Source organism: Plectropomus leopardus, chromosome 16 (genome assembly GCF_026936395.1).
Source record: "Plectropomus leopardus strain MGB_pleo_1.0 chromosome 16, ASM2693639v1, whole genome shotgun sequence".
In the NCBI taxonomy this organism is placed as follows: Eukaryota; Metazoa; Chordata; class Actinopteri; order Perciformes; family Serranidae; genus Plectropomus; species Plectropomus leopardus.
Window position 1 is genome coordinate 1,676,664 of NC_142191.1, and position 25,414 is coordinate 1,702,077.

The 25,414-nt window shown below is 38.6% G+C and overlaps 1 protein-coding gene and 1 long non-coding RNA gene across 2 annotated transcripts in view; both read left to right on the plus strand.

Moving 5' to 3' along the window:
- The window catches only part of LOC148186786 (uncharacterized), a 107,746-nt gene extending 101,593 nt beyond the window's left edge, over positions 1–6,153 (plus strand). The window contains exon 3 of the long non-coding RNA XR_015779249.1: positions 5,939–6,153. This is a non-coding gene — a long non-coding RNA (uncharacterized LOC148186786). The remainder of the gene's footprint in view (positions 1–5,938) is intronic.
- A 3,054-nt stretch (positions 6,154–9,207) lies between these two features.
- The window catches only part of flrt2 (fibronectin leucine rich transmembrane protein 2), a 256,493-nt gene continuing 240,286 nt past the window's right edge, over positions 9,208–25,414 (plus strand). Inside the window, exons 1-3 of the mRNA XM_088089299.1 lie at positions 9,208–9,427; positions 10,748–10,822; positions 12,990–13,095. The gene's annotated coding sequence lies outside the window, so the exon portion shown is untranslated. The remainder of the gene's footprint in view (positions 9,428–10,747; positions 10,823–12,989; positions 13,096–25,414) is intronic.

Here is a 25,414-nt window from a genome sequence, read left to right on the forward strand (position 1 = left end):
CCATCCAGCGGCGTATCATACAGCCACAACAGGCTGTGTTTGTCAGCATAATCAACTGACACTGTCCGTCGACATATCGTACGTCCAGCGGCGTATCCTTACACCATGAAAGGTTCTGTCTGGCAATGTTACAAACTAACGCTGCCCATCGGCTCATCGTATCGCCGCAGAAGTTGGGTTTTGGTGTCGGTATCTCACACCAAAATCACTTACAAAGCAGCAGCTTACGATGACTATCAGTCAGAATGAGAATGGGCTGTCGATCCATGGCTACAGTTTAAAATCTTTTTATCTTCATATGCTTTTCAAGGTTCAAGGGTTTTTTTAATTTGGTAAATTTGTTTTATTTACATAAAAACAAGTTATATCTTTTTACTCATTCATGTTTCTTTAAAATTGTAGTTTACACTTTGAGTTGAATAGTTTTTCAGTAATGTGTGTATAAACTTCTTTGTACAACACCTTCAGCCTTCCAGTGTGCACAACACGTGCTTCAGAAATAAAACTGCTTAACTTCTCCGGTTGTTTCTGAGAGGAGACACTCGTTCGTTCCTGAGAAAATGCTTCAAATGCCGAACTCACGTTTATATTGTACGTGATGTAATTCTCAGTGTAAACATGATGCTGAACATTATGTCACATGCAGACTTTTTTACATTATTTCAGCGCCGGTGATGTAGAGCAGCAGTAAAACAGGCTGAATAGGGAGGAATCAATTACGGGTAGGTGCGGTGTGGGCTGGCGCCAGTCAGGACCAATCACATCAGCTCGTCTCATTCCCCTTAAAAGCCGAGCGCTCCTCTCTGTGACAGTGCTGTTATGGATGGGGAGCCCGGCTCTGCCACAGCACCAGAAATGGATGTCCCCATCATGAGGCTGCAGAGTTGAAAAGTGCAATTTTGTATCAGCTTTCAGTATCAGTTAATAATATAATAAAGCTCAATCGGTGGCCACACGGAGCATTAAAGAAACATCGGAGTGCAGAGAGCGCCAGCCTTGATTTCTGTGATGCTCTGCTGTCTCTCATCATGGAAAACACATCCAGGCCCTCAAATCCTTTTACCCTGTGGAAAGTCAGCCTCGTTTGTTTACCTCCAGGGCTGAGTTATATCTAACAATCATTCGTCACAGGACACAGCGCCCTGTCTCTCCCTTTCATCTCGCTCCAGTTTGGCCCTGGAAGTACGACCTGCATGTGAAGCACACGCACCCCTCGCCGAGCCGCAATTCTCCGTAGACAAAACGCACAACAAACAGGCTTTTATTTTAACTCGTTCTACCTCAGAGACACAAAGCATAAACATTTGGCTGTTGTGCTTCCTCGGTTTAGTATGCACGAAGCGCGGAGCTCCAAGAACAGCCAGCGAACCCGGAGAGGATGATTGTTCCCACTCACCTATCGGCAGTGCAATTTTAGGCACATTAAATGAAGTGCCAACGCAGAATTCAGAGGAGATAATATGAAATTTTGAAAGCATTTTGTTTATTTTTAAACCCGAACCCCTTTTTTCTCCTTTTAAGTGCAGCCAGAGGAGAGTTTGGCTGATGTGTAATGTCCCTAATGAGGACATAATAGGAGAGCAGAGCTAATGTTGTTGTGCCATCAGTGGAAATGTCACATTTGACACACTCAGGCTGAGGAGCAGTGGCGTCATTAGGCCGGGGCGTCCAAGGCTTCAGCTACGAGGGTTTTATGAATAGCCCGGGATCTAACTGGCTGTTCTTTATTTATTTATTTATCTTTATTTCACTATCCCCAAAGCTACAAATTTGTTTTTCCTTAAGCCTCCCTGAATGACTTGGAAAACATGCGCAAGTTTTCGTCCCCTATGATGTGTTCAAGGACCATCAGAAATGTGATAATCCAACAAAAAATGTAATAAATTAGGTTTTTATAGTTTCAGACTGGGATGAATGTTGTAATTTTTGGCAGTTTTTAATGTGATGGACCAGCTGGTTAGGAAAGTATGTTTTCTCTAAAATCACCCAAAAAATTAGAAGAAAAAAAAAAAAATCAAAAATTTCAAAGAAAAAAAATTGCCAAAAAGTTTTAAAGGAAGGGGAAAAAAATCACCAAAACTTAAAAAAAGACATGTCTTCTTTGAAATTCCCCAACATTTTAAATACCGAAAAAATGACATTTTTTAAAAATCGTTTTGCATCATTAATTTTTTATTAGAAAAAAGGAAAATAATTTTTTAAAAAAGTCACCAACAAATTTAAAAGAAAAAAAAAAGATTGAAAAACAAAAAATGCCAACAAGCTTAAAAAAAAAAGATTAAAAAATGTTTGTCACCAAAAAATTTTAAAAGAAAGAAAAAGCACCAAAAACCTTTATAGAAACATACCTGCGGGTTTGGAAAACACGTTTTCTTTGAAAATTAACAGTAAAATAAATGTGAAACCATTTAAAGTTGGATGCCCCTCCCCTAAGCCAAAATAAAAAATGATACCATCCTCAGTCTTTAAAGAATTTTTTGATACGTTTCCTTTTTTTTTTTGCACCACCTTCTTCTCTCAAAAACAATGGACAGTCCCTGAATATGAAAAAAGCCCTAGATCTCTAGTTTTTTTTAATTTTTATTTTTTTAAAAAGGTAAATAAGGTGCCAGAGTGCATAAAAAGAGCTTGTTGATCAAAAAATAGGATTACCCCAGACCCCCCTACAGAGGTCCGTGTTAAGCCCCAAATGTCCTCAAATACTGAAAATGTCCCTGCTTAGGTGAACTGTAATTAGCCGAAACACAAGCAGGACGACACCACAGAGGAGTGTGAAGTAATGTGGGAAGAAAAATCGAGTGACAGAATGACAAATTTACACAGAAACTGTTTCCGGCTCCTTTGGCGCTGATGCTGCCCGGCTCTTTTGTCAATCAAAGCCTCCGAACAAAAGATGACTCATCAGTTTGCCACACCAAATTACCCGTGCTCTTTTGTAACCTCTCCCCTCCTCCTCCTCCTCACTCCACATTAACCCAAATTGCCTCCGCTTTGCAGTTCAACATGAACCAAATGACAAGCAGCACACACAGCGCTTTGCCTCTTTTTCCAACTCATTTAACATTCAGCCGTGGAAATTAAATCAGGACAGTGCTTTTTTGACATTATTGTAGCCTGGTAATGAACATAGCAATTAGGTGGTGAAAATTAATTTAGAGGAAAAGAAGGGCCTACATTCAGATATAAGACCCTGGAGCAGATTGTGGTTGTGATCAGGGTGTTAGGGAGCATGTCACCACCGGGAGGCGCTCTTTCACACGCTCTCCCTGCTCATGCACAGTGGCGGTGGAGTAATGCTGATTGATGTGCAGAGGTTTGGCCCTCTCTCAGCTGCTGGCGCTGGTAATTGCCTCCATCCTCCTCCCAATGCGAAAGAGCACGGTGAGAGAAAGAGAACACGTTTCCAGTCCTTCCAGCAGGACAGCACTCTTCCCTGAACCCCCCCAGAAACACTCAGGGAAAATATTCAGCAGACATCCACACTGGAGTCTGACATTTACTTCCAAATCTGACAGGAGCTGACAGGAACTGATGAGCGGAGTCAGGCTGGGATAAATTTCCCACTTTTCTTGCCTGGGTTTGGTGCAGGGCCTGCTGGATCTGCTGGACTGAGGCGTGGAGGAGAGTTCAACAGACATTTGTTCGTCTCAAGGAGGCAAAACTGGAATGTAAAGGCCAATTTTAGGCTTTATTGATATCTAGTTTACAGCTTGTGGGCCAAATCTGGCCCAAATATGGTGCCATGTGGCCCCCCAACCATTTTCTAATTCACAATTACAAAAGCAGAAAAAGAAAAACTGAATTGTTTTTGTACTTTTAGTATCCATGAGGTGCCAGAGTACATAAAAGCATCAACATAGAGCTTGTTCGTCAAAAAAAAGTGCCAGTGGAGGATCCCTCACACCCCCGACAGAGGACACAGCTGAGCCTCTGATGTCCTATGGCCCGAGAAATGTCCTTAAATCCTGCAAAAATCCTTATATCTGAGAAATGTCTAAAAATCCATGAAACTCCCTAAAATCCTGAAATATCCTGAAATCACAGAAATGTCTCAAAATCCTTGAAACATCCTTAAATCCAGAAACAAACCTTAGAGCTGAGAAATGTCCTAAAATCCTTGAAACATCCTTAAATCCAGAAACATCCTTATAGCTGAGAAATGTCCTAAAATCCTTGAAAAGTGCTAAAATTCTAGAACCCCTCCCCCGAAATTCAAAAAATGTCGTGAAATCATCGAAACGTCTTAAAATCATAGAAATGCCCTTAAATCCTATAGAAACACCCTAATATCTGAGAAATCTCCTAACAGCCCATAAATGTCCTAAAATCCTAGAAGCACCCTCCCCAAAATCCAAGAAACATCTGAATATCTTAGAAATGTCCATAAATCAAAGAAACTCTAAAACATGTCTTGAAATCCTAGAAATGTCCACTGATTCTAGAAATGTCCTTAAGTCCTTGAAACATCCTCAAATCCTAGAAACATGCATGGGGCTGTTGTGACTGGCCCCTGGCCTGCTATCATCTCACCAAAGTGGCCCCTAAGCAAAGTGAGTTGAGTACTTCTGCTTTAATCTCTCTGAATAAAGCAGCTAATGAGCAAAAATGTGGCTCGTTGATCATGAATCAGAAATTAAGGCCACTGAAAAACATGTTCACAAGTCACTTTGTCCAGCAGTAACTCGGAGCCAACGCTTTCATGCCATTTCAAAACCAAAGTTAAGGATAAAGGAGTGTTGGAGCGATGGGTGGGGTCATTAAAACAGTGAAGCACCTGTGTGATAGTGGACTTTTTGTCATTTGGAGATCTGTTACTGGTCTGACTGCTCACCTAACAGATGGGACACTTGATGTGTTTCTGCTCTGCTCCGCTGTGTCAGAACTACAATAAATCCCTTTGAAATGATTCAGTCTGCACCAAAAAAAGCCTCAAATTCAGCTTCCACAACTGTTCTAAAGGAGCGACGTGGAGCTCGATGGCTAACCCATTTCCTGCAGCTGCTTCACAGTTAAAACCTTAATGCTTCATGCTGATGAGTTTCCATTTGATTTCTGCTGCGAGGGATTTTGGCTGTGAGAGAAACAGAAAACAGAACAGAGATCCACTCGTAAAAATTCTGTTTCATCTGACAGTTGTGTTTCGTTTTCAGATCAGGACTGTATTCACAAAACATAAATTGGATGCATAAAATGTTGCAGTGCTTTAAATTAAGCCAGTTTACAGTATGAAGAAGCACAATTCAGCTCTGTCTCGCTCTGCTGCAATAAAATTATATTTACAGTCAGTGGTGGAGGAAGTATTGAGGTTCTTTACAAAAGGAAAAGTGCTAAAACCACATGTGGAAGAACATCAAATAAGTAATAAGAAATAAGTAATTTTTAAAGGTGTTTTAGAATTATTTTTAAGGGAAAATTTTTCAGGAAAAAATATTTTTTTATTATCATAATTATATGTTGTAAATTTTGTAAAGAATTTATTATAAATGTTTGGCTTGTTAGTTTTTTCGGTTTTTAAAATTTTATTTTTGGTTGTTTGTTCTGAATTGATTTTCAGGTAATTTTCTTCCTTCCATTGCTCATTGCCTTCTTCCTGTGTTTTTTTTTTTTTTTTAAAGAAATCATGACAGTTTTCTCAGATTCCAAGTAAAAGTCCTGCATTTAAAATGTCACTTAAGTATAAGTATATATAATTAGGAAAATGTAGTGTAAGTATAAAAAGTACAAGTACCTGATGCAGTAAAACAAAAATAAAAAAAAAAACAAAAACAAACAAACAAGCTCAAAAGTATAAATAAGAAGAAAACAAATCTGTCAAATATGTTTTCAGTTTATTGGCTAATTGATTACGTGACTTTTCGTTGCAGCTGTACTTGAATAAACTGTTGAATTTATCAGAACATCATACTTTACTAATTAAGATTTCTGCAAAACATTGCAGGTTGGTGCTACCATGACAACAACAAATGCACATGGCGTGATGACGCTGCACGATGTTACGTTTAGGCATCAAAAGCAAACAGCAACCAACGCCGGGACATCAGCAAACGCACATGCTGGCTCGGATGGGCGAAAGGAGGCACAAGGTAAGGTGGAGAAAAAAAAAAATCAAATTCAGACGGGAAGCAAACACTGGGCTCCTGCAAGAAAGGACACGAAAAGTGGCGCAATATTAATTTTTTTTTTTTAAATGTGATGTCATTTTGTTATTGTTTTTTGTTTTCTTTAGTTTTATTTTATTTTTTTTTATTTTACTTGTGAATTTTTTTCTTTTATTTTTTCCTAATGTCTTATATTTTTGGGTTATTTCTTGTTAAGCTGCTCGTCACTCTCCCATGTTTTTGAAAGAAATCAAGCCAGTTTCCTCAGGTATCAAAACAGTTAAGAAACAGATAATTTGATTTAATAAAAGTCTCCAGCCTTGAAATAGATATTATTGACCTCGGATGAGTTGATAGGACGTCGGAGCGGTTGGAAAGCCTGTTCTGTGCTGAGGATGTTTGTGGCTGAAGCACAGCGAGGAGGAGGAGGAGGACTGCAGAGGGAAACAGCGAGGCTTCAGAGCTGTTTGATGAACAATAAGAGCAGGACTGTGGGAGTGAAACACGACTCTGACTGACAGCGGATCCTTTGTCTGAAAGCTGTTCCTGGTGAGCAGTCGAGTGGTGAACACAATGCAAGATGGTTTGAATATACTTTACAGACCGGCTGAAACTCTTTTTCACACCTCACTACACATGGCCAAATGATTTCCGGAGTCGACGCAGACCTTCAGATTGTTGGTTTTGGGGTATTTGGACACACCACCTACGGTCTGAAAGCGGCTCTAACACCGTGTGACAACACGTCATTTGTATCGTGCAGCAGCTTTAAATCAGGAGCATGGCACCGCCAGGCACCCGGCACTCTGCTTGATTTACAAATGACACTTTTACTGCCCAGCACTCGCCGTCATCGCACAGGAGGATACACGTGTGCAACGCCGACATACACACACATGCAAAACACCGCCTCAGGACTCCACGAAGGCCCCCCACCAAACACAGCAGAGCAGCAACAAAGAGAGCAGGCACCAAATATCAGACACAGACAGAGGAGGGAGAGGACAAAGAGAGACGAGGAGGAGGAACGAGTGGAAATAATACGCAACATGCTCCTCTCTTCCTTAGAGGTTTAAAAGGAGGTCTTAGAGAAATCAACATGTTCTCATCCCAAATGGTCACATGGTGCCGCTCTGTCAGTGACCTTCTGCGTCTGCGTACAAATAACCCCTCGTGTCTATATTTCTCTAATTTATTATGTATTTTATACTATTTAATATTCTTTTGTTTTCTGACCTGTAACCAGTAAAACAAACATGCTACATATACCATCAATCATGTGATGCAGCTCTTAAAACAAAGAAACACTTAATCTAAGATGATATTTAGTCACATATCATTACATAGTATATATAAACTTAACTGAATGCACTTGCATGTTCAGTTATTAAACAAAAGGGTAATGCTACCAGCATGATTCAGAAGTCATCTGGTATGTATTTGACTTTTCATATTGATAATTGTTAGACTTAGATCATGAATTATGAAATACAGTCCCAGTAGACACGTTTATTTGTATCTCAGCCAGTGTGCACAGAAAGACCTCCATTAATATTTCAAATGGCTCAGTATTACATAATGATCAGCTGCACAAATACCTTTATATCATTTTCCACTATGAGTTTCTGTAAGTTATATATCGCATTGTATGGAGGCCTTTTTTAGTTCCACTGTATGTCAAAATCACCTCCTGTGTCGAGCACAATCAGCCTCGCTGTTTCATAAAAGCTCACAATTGCACAGCGGTGTCCTGTACGCAGGGTCGCTGCCAAAGTGTGCATTACATATATAGGTCCATATTATATATTACATTAAAGTCACTCTCAGCACCAGGATACAGTACAAACTCTGCTCCATATTTCATAATCCTCATTACAGCGTGCTGATTAGCTTTGACTGGAACATCATGATGACACTAATCATAATGCATCGCAGCGCTGAAGCTCACTGCATCTATAATTCAGAAAATACTGTAATCCATTTTTGTAGGTTTATTATGGATGTTGGACTTGAGTGACAGAGAGCAGCGTGCCTCTGTGAACTATCCAAGAAAACACTGATCTGAGCGTGAAAAATCTTCTTTTACAGCACCGGCAGCAGATCAAAGATTCTGCCTCATAAGCTATTTCGAATATTTTGCTGTATTTCACTTTTATTTTGCAAGATAAACAACTGAAATCCATATATCCAAATACACATACATATTTTGTTGTTTTCACTCTTTTTGTTTTGACAAGTTGCTACTTTGCATTAAAATTAACCCTCTGAAACCTTAGCAAACCGGTCTGATTTATTTAAGGAAATAAAGGGCAATGTGTAATCAAAGAAAAAATTAGCAAGAAATTTGTAAAAGAAAAAGAAAAGAAAGTGCATCAAAAAACAGAAAATTAGTAAAGAATAAATAAGTAAATAAATAACTAAAATAACTAAATAAATAAGCAAATAAACTGAAGTCAAATTAAAACAACCAAAAGGCAAACAAGCTTTAGAAAAAGCACCTAAAGTTCAAAAAAATCTTTGACATAATTTAAAGTGTCATTAATAATAATTCTAATGATTTTTCCCAACATTTTTTTTACTAGACATTTTCCCTAGCCTTTTAATTTTTTTCCCAAATCTACAAATTTCTTGCAATTTGCAAAACTTTTCTTACCAAGTTGCTTGTTGTATTTTAGATTTTCTTTATTTTTATTTTTTAGTTAAGTTCCAAGAGCTGAAAAACATGTTTATAATGTTAAAGCAAAAAATCACTAATAATATACCAGAATGTGGTTTGTATCCGTGCTGCTGCTGAGGGTAAAATCTCTGAAACACCCAACACATGAGAGAAAATGCCCAAAAAGCCAGTTTCACACAGGTTTAACAAAAGTTGTTCAGCTTGGAAACTGTGTCAAAATAGTGACCTCTGTGGTCACATTGAACGCACCCCTGTTGTACCAGAGTTTAAATTTGGGGGAACCAATCAGGTGGTGGGAAACTGTTGAAAATGTTTGTTGTAGTTTCATTGGCTGGAGGTTTGACTCCCACCTACTCCAGCAGCATTTCACCAATACACAGCCTCCAGGAAGTGGATTTTCCCGGGAAATTTGAATCCCACATGACAAACAATTTGTGTGTAAAGCAGTTCACTGTTTGTGCTCTTCAACCTGCCGAAACAAACAAAGATGAACACTCGAACACGCACACACCTGTGACTAAACCTGCTGCACAGAATGGAAGTGTGTTTTCAACCAGCAGCAGTGAGAGGATAAAACCGAACTTTAAAGATGAAAATTATTTCAAACTGAGGGAGAAAGTCTGCATGAAGATCATGGACTTTACTAATGACAGTAAGCATTATACTTCATTTCCTTATTTCAGTTTGTCTTTTGTAGTCTGCACAGTGTGTTTTTTGTGTTTTCTCTGCTACCTGTGCATGTTTTGATGCTGTGGGCCTCATCAGTTAAACTGTGTGTATGTAGCTTCAGCCTTTTTGATAAAAACCATGTTTTTTGTGAATGGTTTTGGTATTTTTTTTGACTGCTTTGCCTTAAAGACGCCTTCACTGTGGCTGAAGTCATATTCCTTGTATGTGCACAGAGACATGGCCAATAGAGCTGATTGTGATACTTTTTATTTTATTTTTATTTTTTGCTTTTCAGGTTAGATCTACAAACAGCAATTGTTATTTTTCTTTAAGTCTGTATGTAGTTTGATTAATGCCTCTGGTTATCTATCATGGCCACTGAGCCATGATTATCTCTATCTCTCATCCTCCGTCTATCTTTAATTTTTCTGTCTATTCCTTTAGTGTGAGAGATGAGGGCCATTTTTCTTTTTCTTTAAATATGTGTTGTTGTTTTTTTCATTGCCCCCCTGCCTCTGTGATTATCAATAATGGCCGCTGCGGCATTACTATCTATCATCTAATTGCTTCTGTCTCATTAGCTTGGATCAATATTGGTGCAATAATGTTTTCTTTTTTAATGTTTTAATCTCTCATAGGGGAAATGAAGTGTACACTCTGTTGTTACACACGCACACACAAACCCTACAAAGTGTAAATGTCATTTTTATTTTTTATTTCTGTTTCTTTTTCTATTTTATCTCTCTTTTTGTCTGTCTCTATTTGTGCCTCATCTCCCTATTTCTCTATGCACTTTAAAATCTGACAAGTTGATCTTAATTTAGAAAATAATCTATACAAATAAACAAAAACAAACTTACCATAGTTTTCAACCAGCAGGATACAGATAAATAGCACAGTATACATAGTTTACTAAACCTGATGGATTTAATTAAACTTGTCATTACCAAAATTAAGTAAATATAACTACATTTTAAGTAAACTTAACAATTAGATATAAAGTTAACATAAATTAAGATTGTTATTTATATTTACTTACATTTTTTAAGGTTTCCTAGGTTTTTTTTTTTAAAGTAAAATCAACTTGTAGATTCCAAAGTGTACTTAGTGTAAACTGGATAGTGATTAAACATTTTCCCCATTTTTTACTCTGTGAAAGCAAACACATTATGTCGGTTTGCTACATAAGTAAAACATGTAGCTACTTAATATATTTTCAGCTAGTTCATTTAATTAATTGTTGTTCATACATTTGAAAAATGCTCATCTTAAATTAAAAGTTATTTTCATATATAACCTACAGATGGCTGAAAAGTGAGCTGGCGGATTCCACGCCACAGCTGAGCGACTGCCGTCCGACGAGATCTACAAACATAAAGTAAATGTCGTTTTTATTTTCTTTAAAGCCTTATTCGCACAGAACTACACATCCAGCACCGGACGTCATTTAGACTTTTTGTTTTGGCTAAGCCCAAAAAAATAGATGTTGACAATTAGGCTGTGTTTAGACCGTCTGACTTTCATTTTATTTTTTTTAATTTATTTATTCACACCATTAAAAAAAGTTAGAAACTCACCTGGGCTTATAGAAATACCTCACAGAAGGGAATACAATAATAATACAATAAATTACAATACTTTGATACTTGGTCCTAATTTAGCTGAAAATTGGTCTGTGTTTAGACAGTCTGACTTGATCCCAGTTTAGCCCAAAAATCGACGTTAAAAATTGGGCTGTGTTTAGACTTTCTGGTTTTGTCCTAATTTAAAATACAGCCATGAAAATATGGTCTCATACAGCAAATGTGGAAGTTTCCTGAACATCTTGATTGCTGTTTAAATACTTAAATATAAAATATAAATACTGCTTATGGACATCCTTGGATGATTACTATAACTCCTTATAGGTCAATGCTAATGTTATACATTTATATTCAGGTTTGTGTGTGTTTTTTGGGACAAATGTAAATTGCTCAGTAACTCAGGATTGACGCTGTACGTCACACTTCTGAACGGGAATGATGCAGACGGATCATAAGCTGTACGTAAAGACAGATATTATAAACAGAGACGGATAAACTGGGGAAAAAATGCTAGAAACTACAGGCTCCTGTGATTGGTTGATTCCGCTGTGAGCATGTGATGACAGCAGAGATCCCGCCCACCTCCCTCCGGAAGATCCATTCTAGAATCAACCATAACTCTGCCTGACCCCGCCTACTGCGCATGTCAGTGAGACAGGGACAGCCTCTCGCTCACGCGCACGCTATGGGCCGCCACATTTTTAATGTTTCAATGTCAACTTCCGTTGACGTTAACTAGGTGGACCTTGTGCACTAGAATAGACCGTTAGCTTTCTGGAACCTTCTGATCCACTTAAATTCTACAGGAATCTTTCTCAATTGGTGAACATTTCAGAAATTTTCCAACATTTTTGGTGTCATTATTGCAGTAAAAACAGACAGTATATTGTTTCTATTTATGTATTATTATGGTATTTGAAGCTATACTGTTATGCTGTGGTGGAAATGGTTTCTCTGTGATTGGAAAACTACTGCAAAGATTTTGAAAAATGTAGTCATCACTCACCTTAGCTAAAATATTGCAGACAATAGCTAACGAGCTAACGTGACTTTAAAGTAGCATTAGCTAATGGTGGAACAAAAGGAGGGAGCTCTTTAAAAAAAAGTGGGGTTTTGTCCCGGGCCGTTCATGTTCAGCGTGCCTAATGTGCGTTCCCATCAGCTGCCATCGAGAGCCTCTCCTCACTTGTTGGCTAAACTCACAAGCTATGACCTTAAAAGTTGTTTATTGAATTAATATTTTCCTTAATTCCATGATTAAACTTAAAGGACACCTTGTGCCCAACTGTAACATCACACAGACATAATTTTGTAATTTTTATGATCATATATTAACAGAGAAACACTCGGTTTTTACTCTTTGCAAATGTACCTTAGCTGTAGAAGATCCTTTACAAGGTATTTTTACCATGCTAACAAACCAGAATCACCCTCAACATTATACACCTTATTGTAAATTAAATTTTTATTGATAAGGTGACATTCACTTAAAAATGTTTCTTTCAGGATTTTTATTTAGTTGATAGTCCCCATTTTTGTTTTTGTTTCCAACTGACGTGGTGGGTAGATACATAAAGTTTTTTTTTAAATGTACATAGTTTTAAATAGACACATTTGGTGTGTTATATCAATAAATGTTTTAGAAGTACCTCTTTATCAGTTGTCTCATTTTCAGAGACAAAAAAAACAATCTTATTATCAACCATGAATTTATGATTATACATTTACCGTGTTACAAATTAAGTATTATATTGTCAGTAAATTTGGGTAAAACACAGCCATCGCTTATCCTATGCGAATGTGCTCCATGAAACAAAGATGTAGGGGGGGCGATTTCGACATAACATGAGGTCCCTAGGTAATAATAGCCCTGTGCGAATAGGCCTTATGTCTGTGTTGTGTTTTTGGCTGCTGTACCATGATGTTCCCTCTATATCTTCTTATTCTCTGTCTTTCTACCAGTCCACACCTGGTAACATGGCCCATGCTGGACTTCTGGACTCCAATCTGCTACCCTCTGGCTCCCACACCAGACTGAGCTACAGCCACAAGACTAGATCTACGAATAGTAAGAACCATTTTTATTTTCATTAAGTCTGTGTTGTGGTTTTGGTTCACTGCCGTGTCGACCGATCTGTTTGTTTATTGACCGTGGCCGCCGTGCCATGACTATCCATCTCTCATCTCTGTAACTATCCCTTATCTCTGGTTTTACCCCTCTATCGCTCTATCTCTATTCCTCATCCCTCTTTATCTATTTGGCTGCCGTGCTCTGACTATCTCTCTGTATCTCCTCTCAAATATCTCACAGCAGATAGAGAGATAGTGTCATTTACATTTTGCCACCTTAGAATTATGTGTTTCTATCTGCATGCTGAACGGTTTTGAGATATTGATCTTCAAAGTTTTGCATTCATAATAGCAAAAATTATAAGAGCGGTTTTCATTTTCTAAATAAAAAGTCCCCAAATCCATATAACTTTTATGAAACACTTCACATAATGTTAACTTGTTTTCACAGAATAAGAATAATGACTTCATAATGCTGAGGTGGCAATTTGTGTTGACCTTGGTTGGTTTGATTATCTGTCCCGGCCGCCATGCCGTGACTATCTGTTGTCTATCTGCTTGGATCTATTAGTTTAGATGTATATGATATAGTAATTGTAGAAATTAAATATTACACTCTGTTATTATTATTTATTAAACACACACACATGCACACATGCACAAACAGGATCCATAGACATGCATTAGTTGCAGAGAGATGTTAGACTGATAGAGCTAAAACATACTCAGAGCTCCAAGCAGTTAGAGCTTTGGTGCCTTGCTCAAGAGCTCCAGTTTCCACATCAAGTCCCTGTAGGATGAGTTTTTGCCGCCCAGCAAGATCTACAAAAAGTAAGTGCCAGTTTCATTTTTCATCTTGGTGTTGTGTTTTTGGTTGGCCGCCGTTCCGACCGAACTCTTGGAATGATCTTGTATGGCCGCCGTGCCATGACTGTCTGTTATCTATATGCCTCTATACTTTTATTTTAGCTTGAATCAATATTGATACAATAATATTTTTGCATGTCAATAATTGTAAAGTGATGTCAGAGAGATGCAGCTGCCGTATAGTGAGCACTTCAAGCAATTAGGTCACTGGTTCTTTTGGTTTACACCATAAACTGTCTATGCGTTCCAATACCCATACTACCATACTATAGCAAAAAAAAAGAAAAAAAAAAGATTTAGTATGTCCCAATACCTAGTATCTAAAATGCAATATGCCAAAAATACCACTGTGCAGTGAAAGAAACGTCACATACAACTTGATAGGTCGTGTAGCAATGACGAATGACAGTACTTTCAAGTGACTGATGACTGGTCCAATAACAATAATAGAAATATTCATTGTGCACAAAATACATCATAAATATTAGTAAAATCAAAAAAAGAAAAGAAAAATGACAGAGAAATGCATATGTAGGCTAATTTTATTGTCGTGAATATAAAATGTTTGACTCTACCATGTGTGCAGTTAAACTCAAGAGTTAACAACAGCAGAGCTCTCCAGATTGACCTCCGTCTCTGGTGAGCTCAGCGAATGGCATTTTGTTTTGTCTCTTTGTTCGTGGATATGTCAGCATGAGTTTCAAAGTTCAGGGCCCAGTGTTATGAAGATATGTCCCGACTGTGTGCATACTTCATGCAACAGTTTGTACTTTGTAAGGGCAGTCTTAGTACCTCCTAAAGGTATAAAGACAAAGTATGTGATTCAGAAGCAAATTTGTGATGGTGAAGGAGTGACCTGCTCTGCTCTCCCGTAGCCATTCATTTGCCATCCTAGGATTTGCAAATTTGTGGTTTAATTTGGTCCCTCTTGTATTTGTCAATATTCTCCTTCTCCTTCCAGGAAAATCTAACTTTCCAAACATGAAAATAAACCAGACTTGGCACAAAGGTTCAGTCCTATGCTAAACTTCCTCAGTGGGAATTGGGGGCCAGTAGTTCTGAAATAATCAAAATACATCAGGACAGGACAGTAGACATCTGTTGCAAATTCCTGTTAAATTAAACTCCAGTGTTTTTATGAAAAAAAGACAACATTTTGCCGTCAGGGTAGATGAAGTGTTTGATTTCAGAATTGTTTGTCAAAAACTGCTTTTTTTGACAGCTTATGGCCTATAGCAGTCAACGGGAAAAGAGCATTTTTTCGCTTATGGATCAATCAAACTTTACAAAAAGACATTTCCTATGTTTTCTATGTTGTCTAGGTGAAGTCTGCAAATTCTCAGTTTTGTCTAAACTGAATTTTTGACACCTCAATACATGTGCAGCTGTTACGCTGCACCCTGGTGGTTTGTTGTATCGTAGTGTGAAGTCGACTCTATATGCTACATTGGTGAAGTAACTCAGCTTCATAAGTACTTGCTGTTGGTGCCATTAGTGCACAAAGGCTGTGCGTTGAAGTGTCAGGTGGTGCAGAATAAGCATGCTTTTGCTCCCTCAGACACTGAAATCATTTGTTTCTAACCTGCACAAAATATTTCAACTATTATGACCCTAAAAATAGACAAAGATAGGTAATTAGGGTCCGGAGGGTTAAGTTCAGATTTTGAGGAAGAAACAAGGAAAGTCTCATCACTTTCTGCAGTACTCTAGACTAGACAGATTTATTTGGTGTTTTACATCTAAAATATACTACTTACATTTCAGTACACAGGGACATCATGGTTTACCCTCCATGGACAGTTATCACAAGTAGTGCAGATCATAGTGTGAAGTCACCTCAATCATTTCCCCACTGCTCAGGTTGCTTAATCACAGTACTGCCATGTCAAAGGTTGTAAAGCATCGGGTTAATGCTTACGTGTACTCCGCCATAGTACTGTTAGACACATCAGTTCACATACTTTTTTCAAGGTTTAATGATTTCTGGCTTAAAAAGTTGTGCTGATGAACCCTTTTTTTCTTCTTGCTCCTTAAGATGCCTGTCTCCAACCCACTGATGTGCAGCAACTATAATTTTCAGTTGTCTTTTGCTTGGAAAAAGTATTCTTACAGTGTAAACACAAGCAGTTTTGAGTTTTATGAATAGTTTGGGCTCCTTAAATTGACCAAATTAATACTTGAAATGATTGTAGTGGTGCGATATTTTCAATCACCTCGGCTCTGTGTATGTAAATGGTTCATTATTCATCAAAATGTTTCACCCGCGTGTGTGTGTGTGTCCTGAATAGCTATTGAAATGCTAATCTCATACAGTGCCTTGCTGCATTCCCAGAGACATGCGTGGCTTTCATCTGTGAAAAAAGGGGAGAAAAGATTCATAAAAATCGATATCTGACTCTGATAATGTGCCTTTGGTCGGCATTGTCAATTCTCACTTTGTGAACATTCCCCGTAATGAGTGTCCTGTGGGTTTTTGCATTTAATAGACTTCACACAATAGATCACATCACAACAAAACTCGCTGAATAAGATTACTGGATTTCTCATCTCTCTGCAAACAAAACAGTAAAGCGGCACATTATGAGCCAATCCTGTCAGCCCTTTTTAGGCGCTTGCTAAAGGTGATCATTATAATCACTCCCAGTGTTTCTCCAAGGTGACCTCTGGACAGAGACGGTGGACAATAGGGCCTGCGTCTGCGGTTTCATCTGATAATACTGCTAATGTACGCTGCACCACTCCTAATCATATGTCCCCTTTTCTAACCTTTGTCACAACATGTTAACAAAGTCATAAATAACATAATATTACAAAGAGTTTAGAAAATGAAAGGAAGGAAGAGAGTCCAGCCCTGGACACTATTACACTGTCAGATGGCATCAGTTCCTCATATTGGTCTATTATAGTAGTTAGTGTTGACTTGTGCCCCACTTACTGCTTTGACTTTTGACAAACTCTCACATGAACTTCACAAATCTAATTTAAACTATAAATCTGTAATATAAAAAGGGTCACCCATGGTGAATTCATCGTTGTATAGTGCACAATAAAATTCCAAAAGGACTAAAATTTATCTACATTGAAAATTCAGCTCACTCAGAAAAAAACTTCCAGCTCCACTGAGCATTTATTCTCTCATTTAGCTCAGTTTTGCAGATCTTCTCTGCACTTATAAATGTGGATTGCATGTCTTTAGTAAAATATTTAACAAAACTGCCTACACACCTGACAGGCCAACCTCCCCACTTATTTGTTGCCCTGGATTATTGGTCCTTTTTTGTCGCTTTACCACTCCATGCACATATTCAACATCATAATGACATTTTGACTATTTTTTTCACAGTTCTTAAATTCATTCCAAAATAGTCCTCTGGTCTCAGCCTAATTATTATTTAAGATCTTAAAATACACTTTTCCCTCTCTCACTGCAGTTATCTTTATTTATCTAGAATAATCTTCTATTGAGAAATCTCCGAGAAGCTCATGAGCACAGCCAAAAAACTGCTGATTTATTCTTTTGTTCCTTATTTTACCTAAGGGGGGTTTAGGAGAAACAGAACAGATACAGTATTATCAACCTTAAAGTAAGAAGGTGATTTATTTCTCAGAGACAAAGAAAAGACTACAGGGAGCAGCTAACCTTTCTGCCATTTCTGCAGTGGTCTTGTTATTACCCCATAAAGAGATGCATTTCCTTGCGTTAAACACTTGTGTACACAGTATACGAGACACAAAACAAAACTGTGTGGAAATGTGGCATACACGTAAACGTGCTCAATAACTGAATTAGATTAAAAACAGGAGCTGTAGTATCAGACACTAAAGTGGACTAACATTAAGTTTTTCTTTTTGCTGAATACCAGTTGGTATTATTCATTCAATTATTCATGATTTGCCGACGTTTTGTTCGTGTTCAGTCCACAAAACTAACTCAGCTAACATCTTTTTCTGGGTGACTGTGTAGTTGGCAAATTGGCTTTTAGGTCTGAAGGTTGTGTACCTACCCGTTTGTGTATTGGACATGGGTCTCCACAGTCCATTCTTGTGGTATTCGTGACCTTGTGGATTGACAACTTCCTTTGCTGTAAAAATATGCTCACAAGTTTCATTTGAACACAGCAAGACATCACAGTGCGTAACGTTAGTTGTTGGAGAGCTGGCAAGTTTTTTTTTAAATCCTGAACATTTGTGCCTTTTGAAATTGCGCAAGATCTGTAAATTTTAATAATTTTTACAAGGGGTTGACTGATTTTGGTTTTTCAGGGTTACAGTTAATGAGACTGATAAATGATATTTTGAACCGAAAGGGATTTACAATAAAAATGAAAATCTTTCTGTCAACATTTAGAATTTGGAATATGACGAACTCCAACGTAAAACTTTGTTTAAAAGCCTTTTGCAAATGTTAAGTCAAAACAGACTTTCAACATCAAATTCAGCAAGTTCCCAGTAACCTTTTAAGATAAAATCAAGTAAATATTTAATTAAAATAAAAATAATAATAATAACAAAAAAAAGCTCCCTGAGGTTTTACAATGTAAATTTTCCTCCTATCCTGACACTTTGGATAGAAGAAATTAATTTTATGGGCGATCATCAAGATAAAATGCCGATACAGATAAACGTCAAAATGCCAAATACCGCCTCCGAAAATCGTCCAGGCCGATAATCTGTTGACACCTAATTTTTACTGCAAAAATAATGAGTTAATGGAAATAGGACAAACACTTTTTTCGCAGTCTTTCAAGACTTAATTGTCAAAAATTATCCCATGCCAGGCTTTCGGGATATTGGTCCTTCTTGCACTTAAACGTGTTCCTCCTTTCTTCCTCCCTCTCGTCCTCCCTGTCAGGGTTTGAGCTATGTTCCTCTGTAACAATATAATCCTGTAATGTGATCACAGGCCGTTCCTTTTTAATTACAACTTACGAGGGCTCTGGTTCGAGCCATGACATCATCTTTCTTCAAAGGCGTAGGGGAGCTGGGTCTCCCCAAAATAGCAAAACAATAACCCTCAGAAAGGATTAGATGACACCGAGAAGCAATCTGGCGCTGATCAAGTGAATTCCATCAAAAGTTTGCAGCCTCACACAGACACACACTTGAAGACTTGCAGTGTGTGTTTTTGAGCGCAGACCCCGAGAGCAAACCTGGCCTTGTGAAAGGTTGTGCTACAGGAAGCAGGCAAACACAAATCTCTCTTTCATCTTTCTTCTCCTTCTTTCTTCTTCCCTCCAAATAAACAATGGCGGTAGGGTAATGAGGCCCCCGGGTGTTCTGAGGACATGAGATGAGAGGGAGACCTGGCCACACAGAACGTATAAAACAAGGAGACGTGAGGAGAGCGAGGGCTCGGCCGCCTCATTAGGGAACCATGAACGATGGTGGCAGCTATTCATTCCCTCTGCTAACGACCGCTGGACGCCACACACACACACACATGCGCACATAAAACACAGACACACTTATATGGCGAGTTCGTGGACACATACAAACATGTCAAAACACAGAGGACACATTCAAGCACAGTGTGATGCTGCTCGAGATTATAATTCTTCTTTTAATGGGCAGCAGAGAGAGCGAGAGAGAGACGGAGGGAGGGGAAATTAAGAAAGTGAGAGCTGCCTGGGGACCCATAATGCCACAAATTAATAACGTGGGTTTTATAGAGAAAATGAAATGCTCTCCATTAGTTTACAATATGTCAATAGAATAGAAAATTAAGATTTCAACATTAAAGACCTTGATTAGTGGTAAATAAAATGTGTACTGGAGTGAAAATGACCAAATTTTGACATGGCACCACAACCCGGTTTATCAGGTTCTGAAGCTGTAGTTTAGTTTAGGTTATATTCACACAATTAAAAAATGCATAATAAAAAAAAAAAAAATTTAGGAGAGGTAAAAAAGCCACAGGCTTTTACAAACAGATCCCATCCTCAACTTGAGAACAACAAACAAAACAAAAATGAAAAAGCAAACAAATAGAAACCCCATAAATTAATATTTTAAAGAAAAATACAACAAAAGATAAGTGACAACAAAGTTACCAATGCCACAAATCATTGTTGCAGCAAATAAAGTTTGAAGATTGGAGGGGTATGCATTTCCCCCAAACAATATTACAATAAATCAAATAGGCATAAATAATGGAATAATATAAAGTCAATAAACAAGAAACGTTTACAAAACTTAGTGGTCTGCAAATGATCCCCAGAGATTTTTGTTACAAATTGAATTCGTGTTTTTTTTTTTCAGTTTAATTTTTCATTAATTAAAAAGCCCAAGACGCCTTAAGAATAACTTGATTAATCAATGAGCTGATGGACAAAATATGAACTGCCATTCATGAAGACATTTACAAAGGAAAAATACTTGGTGCAAGCCTGAAACATGAGAGCTCTTCTCTCTTTGATGTCCCTTTAACACTTTAAATTCAACACGTATGCTTTTTTTAACTGTTGAGTTGTCAGAACATGTGATGGGTGTCTGTCACTATTTTCTTACAGCCCGTTTTCACTGTTAATGCAGTCTGACTTCCAGTCTGTCTTCCCGGTCATCCTTCTTATAAACGTGAAAGCATTCGACCTTCCCAGCCTGGTTAATGGCCGTGTCTCTCAAACATGTCCCCAGCTTGTAAAGCTGTCTTACTCTTCAAAAATATGTAAGCTCCAAGCCGGTGCTATGTTGGCCCTAATAAAGTGTCGAAATGCCGAAGGAAAAAAAACAACATAAGGGAAAAAATGATGCAAATATCTAGTTTTAATAACTGACCTGTACCCCCTCTAGTCCTGGCTTTGCAGTTCACCTAAAAATGTTAAATCAATAAGTGATCAGAGGAACATGCTAGAGCACTGATGGGTATGGTGGAGCTGAGTTTGAGGATTTTTTTTGTTTGTTTTAGAGCAACAAAGAAAAAGAAAATGAAAAAACAAAAGCCATCTGGGGCGCATTATGGAAAGAAAAAAGGATGAAGTGTGCACATACTGTACTCTTTTATTGTTATTTTTTGTTATTGTTTGTTGGCTAAGATTTTATTTGGGATAATTTTGTATGAAATGGGGCTCCACCAGAGCCATGTGAGATATTAAACAACTGTTCATGACTGTCGAGTGTTTTTCACATTTGAAGCAGTACTGGTACCCAACTGTACCTCTTTTTGGTGCTTTCTCTGTAATAGTAACAATGTAGTTTCGGTTGTAAAAAGTAAGTTGAAATTTTACAGAATTTTGAATACTTAAACTTTCATCGGCTCAGTCTTTGATATTTTATTTTATTCTGTTAATTTACAAAGCCTTACTGGGTAAAATCCCCTTTTACATTTGCACTTTGAACAGACATCTGACTGTAGCTGCAGTCTGCGATCCCAAGATTTAGTCTTGGTGTCTGTTTCTGGTGCACAGACACAGCTGTGCTCTGCTCCCCTCACTTGGAATAGCCTTCAAAAATTTTTAAACTAAGAGAATTTATCTCTCTGCCTGATGTTAAACCTCTATTTTTTTTTATTATTACTCTTATTTATTTCCTCCATATGCCAAATATGGTCAAAATGACCTCATCAGGTGGAAAATAGTCAAAATGACAAATTCAGAGTCAAAAGCCCAGAATGACACCCAGAAATAATACAAGTCCTGTTTTTCTGCTCTGATGGCTGTGGGATCAAAAATGTCAGTTTTTTTGACCTGAACAGTCTGAATGTAACTGTTTAGTTTCCACAGTGTATTTTAGACTTATTGTAGGAGCTGAGCTGGAAACAGTCCCCAAGGTTTAAATATGCATTAAATTAAAAAGAAATAAAACCACTTCAGTTAGGTAACTAATCCTGCTATTCATAACCTCCATAAAAAGTATGCAGGTTTTTTGTCAGTGGTTTAACATCCCTTTAAAGTTTATAGGATAAAAACATTGACAACCTCTTGTAGCATTAAAACGGTACCATGCAGTGCAATGAATAGAACTGTCTTTAAACATTATTTGTTTTTCATTTATGATATTTTTCCATCTCCATTTTTAAAAGCTTGACTTGATAGAGCAGTCTACAAAAAGCTCCATCGACCTTTGCAGTCGCTTAACTTAACACTGACAAATCCGATACGGGGGCGAATTTGCTGCCGTAAAACGCTGCGTCGAATGAGGGCGCTGACCTGCTCCTCTTTAAAGTACGAGTGGCAAAGTTAAAGAACGTGTGCACTGCTGCAGATAATGCTATTCTGAAAACATGGATGGACTTGTGCGAGATGTCAGGGATTGGTTAGGTGGTTGGAAAACAGACGTCACAAGGCCAGTTTCTTTTCTGTTTGCCCACAGACTCGCACGGACACCTTAAACACTTGCACACACACATAAAGACACACACCCTGCAGTCCCGCTGGGTGTTTGAACAGAGAGTATTAGCCTTGGCAAACAGGAGTGTGCATTCATCAAGCTGCAGTCGTGTTTCATTTCCCCCGTCAGGTTTTGAGCTTCAGCACAGGTCAGCAGGAGTGATAGCATTTCACCTGAGCTCCTGCATGTATAATCCCCTGTTTTCCATCCCCACGTCCTCTTGCACAGAAGGTAGAAGGTAATTGAGTACATTTACTCAAGTACTGTACTTAAACACAAATTTGAGGTGCCTGTACTAGAGTATTTCCATTTTATGCTACTTTCACTATATCTCAGAGGCAAATAATATACGTTTTACTCCACTACATTTGTCTGGCAGCTTTAGTTACTAGTTAGTTGTCAAATTACGACTCTTGTTTGTTTGTGTTGGATTTAAATACCCGGTTTTGTTGATTGGACATTTTATAAAAAATACTTTGTTTTGTCTCTCAAAAACACTTTTGCTAAATGTTCCGATGTGTCATTTAAAAATATCTGGTTTTGCCTGAAAAGCATCTGCTAAATGTTTTGATGTCTACTTAAGAATACCTGGTTTTGTCTCCAAAAAAAGCTTCTGCTAGATGTCCCAGAGTCTCTTTAAAAAAAAAAGTCCTGGTTTTGCCAGAAAAAGTCTAAATGTCCCGACGTCTCGTTAAAATTGCCTGATTTGTCCCCAGAAATTCGGCTGCTAAATATCCTGATGCATTATATAAAATGCCCAGTTTTGTGAAGTACTTTTACTTTTCATACTTTAAATACATTTTGTTGATTAAACTTACATACCTTTACTTAAGTAAGGTTTTGAGTGCAGGACTTTTAATGGTAATTGAGTATTTTTACAGCAGGATATTAGTACTTTTACTCAAGTAAAGGCTCTGAGAAGTTCTTCCACCTCTGTTCTTTTTATATTGTTTGTATTTCTTCCAAATCTCCTCCTCCCTGCCTCTTCGCCCCCTCTTCTTACCTTCACTTCATCGATCCCTCCATCACTCCACCCCCCCTCACTCTTCTTCTCTCCTGCAGACAAACACTCCACAGGTTCCCCCTCGTACTCGCTGTGTTTGCTCAGGGATTAACCCGAGCTTTGTGCTGCTGAGGAAGGAAGGAACTAATCAGACTCTTATTTGTCGTTGCATTTTGTGTCTTATGGTGAGAAAGGGAACCTGACCCGCCGGGGACTTGCACGCACACACACTCACAGATGCACACATGGCGATCGGGGCTGACCGGGGTGAAAGCCGAGAGCCGGCCGGAGGAAAACACGCACATGTGCGCACACACAGGCCAGCCAGACGCAACCTGACACTGAGCGTGGGCGTGTGTTCGCCCCTGGACTGCTCTCCGCTGTGTGTGCGCACATGCATGTTTAACACTGCGCGGCTGCTCTGTTGCTGTCTTTGTTCCCAGGGCAGGCCTGTTTTCTGATTGGCTGGCCGGTGCGTGGGATACAGATCTGTGTTTTTCCTCATCAGCGGCGGTTCTGATTTGACAAATTCTGTTTTCCCTGCTGTCGGCAGGCGCACGAGGTCACGGCGGCGACGGGAGGCAGCTGCACAGGGGAGCCGCTCATACCACGCTCGCTGTCTGTGTGCGTGTGCTTGCCCAGTCGCTGCCGTGTTTCCAGACATTTGCACAGCGATGGACGTGTGTACGCATACAAACTCACGGTCACATACACATGCTGTACACACTCTTGCCACCTCATCCAATCAGCGGGCTGATTAGTCATTGCTCACATCTCCTCCGCTCGTCTGCTCCATAATTCATGGATCACACAGATGGGCTTGGCTGGGATCACATTCTACCAAGATCTTATTGTTAGTCAGAGCGGCTCTTTTTTCAGGCAACTCAGGTGTTGAGCATGAAACCAGGATCCAACAGGTGTCTCGACCCCCTATTCTTTCCAGACACATGTCCTCGACATGTGTTTGAGAGGATATGAGGAGCAGCTGTCCTCCTCGCCGTCAACACAAAATATTGATGTGAACAGGCGATGTGAGAGGAAATTATTAATTGTAGTTCCATTGATCCTTTTTGTACAAAATGTTTACAAGCTACACTGTGTCTCTGAGGAGTCCCTCACTTCTCTCATTGTAACTCTGTTTCTGTCTGTGTCTTTCCTCCACCCTCTGATTGGGCCTAACTACAGGGCAGGTTTTATGTGTTTGTTTATTTCTCATACTTTCAAAAAGACTATAAATTAACTTCCTACATAGAATCAGACATCTTTCATGAAATGGTAATCCAACACTTTAGCATTAAACTTCCATGAGGTTTTTTGGGCTTAAAAAAGGGGTGGACGTTGGGTAAAATAAACCTTTACGGCTGTGGACCAAATCTGCCCCCTGTCAGGGTGCCAGGTGGCCCTCCCAACCATTTCCTAATTTACAATGAAAATAAAGTGATTCACACTTTGTTTTTGCACTTTTAGTATACATAAGGTGCTTGAGTGCATAAAACAGCTTCAAAATAGAGCTTGTTTTTTTGGGGTGGAAAAAAAAAGTTCTAGCTAAGACCCTAATGTCCTGATATCCCAAAAATGTTCTAAAATCCTAAATTGATTGATTGATTGATTGAGTTCTTTGTTCTATATCATGCACACAAATATATGCCCAGCACTCATAGGTTTACAAGACACCATAACAATACTGTTGCAGTTATCAGTCCAGAATATGTTCTCTACTGCTCAGTCACCAAACATAATACTCTGCCTTCAGTCCCAAACCTGACAAACAAATTCTGCCACAAAAACAGGGCATTTTTTGAACATTAAAGCATGTAAACATGTTCCAGAAGAATCTCAAAACACTGTCTCTTTAAGCCCCCTCACAAAAAAGCTCAGTGTGCTCTGATTAGTGAGTGTTTCTGGGTCTGCTGTATCTCGACATCTCTTCACCACCATAGGGGGCCCCAGGGATGATGTTTTCCTGTAGGCTTGTCAAAAAGCCGAAGGGATTTTTCCGTTGGACTTTTGCAGAAAATATGCTCTGTGGTCAACAAACGTTTATGAAACTTACATGTTGTGTTCAGCAAGTTTATCTCCATGATGAACACCACTTTTATGGTTTTTGAAGCCTAAATGCCAT